Source organism: Leopardus geoffroyi, chromosome B4, assembly GCF_018350155.1.
Source record: "Leopardus geoffroyi isolate Oge1 chromosome B4, O.geoffroyi_Oge1_pat1.0, whole genome shotgun sequence".
Lineage (NCBI taxonomy): Eukaryota > Metazoa > Chordata > Mammalia > Carnivora > Felidae > Leopardus > Leopardus geoffroyi.
The window spans coordinates 106022470-106028469 of NC_059341.1; positions in this window are offsets into that span (position 1 = coordinate 106022470).

Below are 6000 nucleotides of genomic sequence, written 5' to 3' on the forward strand. Positions count from 1 at the left end.
TGTTTTGGAAGTCAGACTGACACATAAGGACAGAAATAGAGTGGGTTGGGTGAAGTCAACAGCAGTGACTATAACGTTTGGAACTCTGTCATGTTAAGTGACTGAAAATCCAGCTCGTTGCTTTTGGGAAAAGAGGAGGAGAGAATTTCTTGTATCATGCTATGGACTGCGTTGTTCATATGCTAAACCCTAACCCCCAACAGGACTGTATTTGGAGACAGGACCTATAAGGAGGTAATTAAGGTTAAACAAGCTCATAAAGGTGGGTCCTGATACAATAGGATTAGTGTCTTATAATAACAACCTGACTGCCCCCCTCACCCCTGTCTTTCTCTTCCTTGGGGACACACAAAAAGGAGGTTCTGTAAGCAGGATGACAGCTACCTGTAAGCCAAGAGAAGAGACCTCAGAGTGAAACTGGCCTCACTGGGACCTTGATCTTGGACTTCCTGCCTCCATAAGCATGAGAAATAAACTCCTGTTGTTTAAGCCACCCAGTGTATAGTGTTTGTTATGGCAGCCCGAGCACACTATTTACATGATGGCTCTGAAAATCCTGAGGTTAATCTAATTCGGCACAGATGGATCCAGGCGCTCAAATAACAATATTAGGTTCTCAGTCCCTCTCCTCCTCCCCTGCTCTCCTTTTTACCCATTCTTGTTTTTATTTTCCTCTAAACTGACCACATTCTCAGGTCACCGTCTGCTAAGTGCCCCCGCCCCCCACAGGCTGACGTGATTCTCAGTCACTAGCTCATCCTAGTGATGCTAGTGCATAAATCCCAAGGGGAGGAACGCTTCTCTCCCCCCACAGTTCTGACAAAAGAGAACAATTGAGCCTCACTAGCTAGCTTGGGCCAGATCCCTGAACCAATCACTATGGATTGGCTAGGTCCAGGTTACTTATTTCCCCCTGGAGCAGACAGCCTGGGGCAGCCCCTTTTGAGCTATTGGCTGGGAGTGGAGCAGGGTGGTTCCCTGGAAGAAAATCAAGATGGCTGCACCAGAAGAGAGAGGGGATCCCAGGCTGGCAATACTAGTAAGTCCACTGCGGTGTTACCAACCTTCTACTAGGCTGCCAATTGTCACAGCAAACTGTGCACTGAAATGACTTGGGATCTTGTAAAAACTACAGATGCCAGAGGCTTACAGTTAGAGATTCTGTTTAGATACTTTTCTCAGAAGACTTTCAGTGTTGCAAAGACCAGGGGCTCTACTCAGAGATACTTACCTTTTTTATTTGGTAGCTTAATGAGATACAGTCTTTTCAGGTTTAAGTTATTGGAAGCCAATAAGAGTGTGATATTGTGATTAATATATATATTTGGTCTTCATCACTGTTTCTGGCACAGAGCTCCTAAAACCCTTGGAATTTCTTAAGTGATAAGAGTGATAATGGTGTCTTCATACTCCTAACAAACCTCTTTCAACCTCACCTGACTTTATGTTAATGATGCAATTTATGGAAAGCACCAAAGGGTGAGGGCTGGTTGCCAGCATAACCAACCAAGTGGTTAGAAGGTTGGAACTTTCAGGCACACCCCCTGACCTCTTGGGAGGGGAAAAGAGCTACAGGTTAAATCAATTATCAATAGTCAGTATTTTAATCAATCATGACTATATAAGGAAGCCTCCATAAAAACCCAGAAGGAGTAGGTATGGAGGCCTTCCAGGCTGGTGAATACGTAGAGATTTGGGGGGAGTGGCACCCAGATTGGGCATGGAAACTCTGTGCCCTTTCCCTGTTCCTCACCCTATGCAACTCTTTCATCTTGCTGTTCCTCAGTTGTATATATAATAAACTGGTAATCTAGGACATAAACTGTTTCTCTGAGTTCTACGAGCGAGCTTTAGCTTTAATCCAACCTAAGGAAGGGGTGGCTGGAACCTCTAACTTATACCTAGTGGATCAGAAGCACAGGTGACAGACTAGGCTTGCAACTGGCATCTAACTGGGGTGGGGCAGTCATGTGGGCCTGAGCCCATACCTATGGAAACTGACACCATCCCAGATGGAAAGGGTCAGAAATGGGTCGAATTGTAAGATGCCCAGCTGGTGTTGGAGAATTGCTTGTTGGTGGTGTGGACCTCCAACACACACACTGGAACTAGTGACCAGAATTTTAGAGAGACTCCTAATTCAACCATTGTTTAATGTCTGGGAAAAATACTCCTACTAAAATGCAGCTGTGTACCGAACGACATTCCTTTCTTTAAGAACTAGTAAGTAAAAGAAAACTGTCCCATGAGAAACATTAATGGATAGAGTATAAATATGCAAAGCAAACTAAAGGAACCAGAAAGGAGCTTAAGGCCAGCAGGACAAGCATGACATGAATTCTTCCTATTTTATTTTTTGACTTACCATGTATACATGGTGCTGATAATGTTCATTTCCAACAGGGAAAAAAAAAAAAAAAACTGGTGTATTTTTCATTTACATGCATCTGTCTCCAAGTATCAATCATTCCGAAATTTGCTAACATTGGGACTGCCATTGATATTATATTTATTTCTGGGATTTATTTTCCTTTTGTTTTGCCTGTGTGAGAAATAAATATGGAAACAAAATCCAAATAAAAGAGCAGAGTAAGAGGGAAGAGAAAAAATAGCATGGAAAGTCTGAGAAAACACGTTCTTCAGAACTGATGAATTTCCTAGGTGAGGAAGCAGCATGGACATTCAAAGAAAAAGGAACGAAGCGAATCTCATTTCGGGCAGAGGTTGTTCAGTCTGCAGGAGAGCCTAATCTTCTATGAATATGCATATTAACAGAAGTGTGAAATCTTGCTCTGAAACGGTTGGGGGAAGAAATGGAAATGAGCATTTAAGTAGCAATGGGAAAATGGTTATAATATTCTCTTAGCTATATGCAACAGAAAATAATTCTGGCCTTGTACTTAAGCAGAAATGGAGTTTGTAGAAAGAATAAAGTTTAGCTCATAGAAGCACAAGAAAACTAGGCTTAAAATGTGTGCAGAAACAAGGTCAGACAAGAGTCCAAAACATACTACAAGCCAGTGTGATGACACCACTGCTGTCACCATGAGAATCTGGACCTTGCAGTTGGCTCGCTCAGCCCTAGGCTCTGAGTGTCCTTGTCACATGCATTCTGTGGCCAGTATCACACATACTCAGTGTAAACCGTGATTTCCCAAGCAGCAACTCCCTCATATAAGGAAACTAACTGTAACCAAATTGTATTTAACTTCTCTGAAGAATGTGCAATTTATCAATACCTAGTAAAAACTGAAGATGCTTATATTCTATCACCTGGCAATTCCAGTAAGTTGGAGTATATGCCTTGGTAAAACTCAATGAGCGCAAGGATCTACATACCCAAGGATGTTCATTTAAAAAAAATTTTTTTTAAATGTTTATTTATTTTTTGAGAGACAGAGAGATACAGAGCACGAGCACGGGAGGGACAGAGAGAGAAGGAGGCACAGAATCCAAAGCAGGCTCCAGGCTCTGAGCTGTCAGCACAGAGCCCGATGTGGGGCTTGATCCCACAAACTGTGAGATCATGACCTGAGTTGAAGTCAGACGCTTAACCAACTGAGCCACCCAGGTACCCCCCCAAGGATGTTGGTTGAAAAATAATTATCCTCTTCAGATCTTTATCAGTGGCTTAAGTGGAGATTTGAAAGAATGCTTACAAAATGCCAAATATCAAAAGCTGAGATAGAGAAAAAACAATTTCTAAAAAATCCATCTGGATCAGAAGAGAGATTCCAAATGTTTGTGAAAGCCTGAAGCACTGTGGTAAAACTGACAAAATGAAGTATAACAAAGGTATAATTTTTTCTCTCACTTTAAAAAATTTTTTTAGTATTCATTTTTCAGAGACAGAGTGTGAGCAGGTAAGGAGCAGTTACAGAAGGAGACACAGACTCTGAAGCAGGCTCCAGGCTGTGAGCTGTCAGCACAAGCCCGATGTGGGGCTCAAACCCACAAATTGTGAGATCATGACCTGAGCCACCCAGGTGCCCAAAGGCAAGGATAACTATCTTTTTTTTTTTTTTTTTAATGTTTATTTATTTTTGAGAGAAAGAGAGAGCACAAGCAGGGAAGGAGGGGGCGTGGGGTGGGGAACAAAAGATCCAAAGCAGGCTCTGTGCTGACAGCAGAGAGCCCGATGTGAGGCTCAAACTCGCAAACTGCAAGATCGTGCCCTCAACTGAAGTTAGACACTTAACCAACTGAGCCACCAAGGTGCCCCTCATTCACTTTTTAATAACCAGCTGTATACATACAGAGTAAGGAAGACCTGACTTGTGGAGGAATTGCCTATGAAAATAACTTGAGGGGTTTGGGTTGACCATGAACCTAATACGCATGTATGCTGCTAAATTAACTCTGCTCTTCGGTTACATCTGGGCCTCATGCTCAGTTCAGGAGGAGGGACATCAGCAAACCAGAAAACCTGCAGAGGAGGGAGATCAAAGTAATAAGTATGCTATGTTATATGAAGACTAGTTGGAGGAAGCAGTAATATTTAGGCTAAAAATAGAGAATAAAGGAAGACATAACTGTCTTCTAATGCTATGTAGAAGAGAGAAGAAAACTTAAAAGCACAGAATTTCCATTAAACATGATCTGTATTCTTGTAGCAGATAAAACACGAACACATGGTTGGACATTATATGAATATGCATTTTGTTTTGGGATAAGAATGAACTAACATCTGTAGGTTTTCAATAGGCAGCTTAATGAGCTAGTGAGTTCCCTACTCCTGGAAGTAATCAAGCAGAAACTCGATAGCTTATTATCCTATTGGGTGAGAGATTTCAAACATTTTAAATTTTCTTAATATTCTTTTGCATTGAAAATTTTCTTTTTCAGATAAAAAAAAATAGTTCTGCAGAGTCAAGGAAAAAGAATACTAGTAGTTTGGAGAACATAATATATTTAAAATTTGTTACCTAACTGATCTTAGAGGCCATGGGTATAATTACAAAATAATCTTATTTTTGTCTCGCTCCTTCCTTTTAATCCTGTTCAGTGGGGCTATTCCTTTCTCTGTTTGGATGACATTCTGGGCCAGCCTGTGACTTCACAAATTATATTTAGGTAACAGTCCTGCAATCACTTCAAATCACAAACCCGATCTAATGTATAATTGAAACATCCATTATTGGATTACAATCAAAAGTTGAACTTGATTTAAAGTGAAAACACTCCTGCCATCCTGTCCTCAAGGACCTGGGCCTTTGGTTGGCCACTTGCAGTGCGAGAAGACTCAAAGGAAAAATCCTCCCCAGCAGGCACTTTTGTAAGATGGTTGTATGTCCTCAGGAGGTTGTTGGGGTTGGAGTTGACACTGACCTGTTCTCATACAGGAATCTTTTGATCTCTGGGGACTCTGTCCTGGAACCCTCCAAGTGTAGCTCCCTTGTCAAGGGCCGGGCCTCAGCTTTGGCCGGACTGCCATGTCCTCCCATAGTCTCTGTTCTGGCTGCTCTAGTCACCATGCCTACCATCCCCTTTCCTTGGCAGACCATGTACTTAGGGAGATCCCTTTAAAAATGCTACAGTTTGACTTCACAGCCATAGTTTCCACATTTAGTTTTGGGGTCATTACACCTTCCTCTTGCTGTAGCACAAGGCAGGTGCAATTACTTCCCAAGGGCCCCTGTTTACTCTTTTGCCATCAGATGTTTTCACTTCCTCAGGCATGAGGTAAGTCCCAGTCCATGGGGTCCAGGAGCACCTATCAAGCTCTCTGACTGGTCCCACTGAAACCCCTCTCACCTGACCTACCACTGAGGGGCAGCACCACTATACCCCTCCCCACCTGGGAGGTAAGAGTGCAGCTCTCACCTAAAAAAAAAGTCTCCTGACAAATCCTTCCCAAATCTCAACTCATCTGATCCTTTTACATCTGTGTTCTGAATGAAGCCCCCCCCCCCCCCCCGCCCCACACCTGGGTAAAGGACTCATAATTTCAATGGACTTGGGTAGATTTTCTCTGTAAATTTGCATTTTGAACATCTGAAA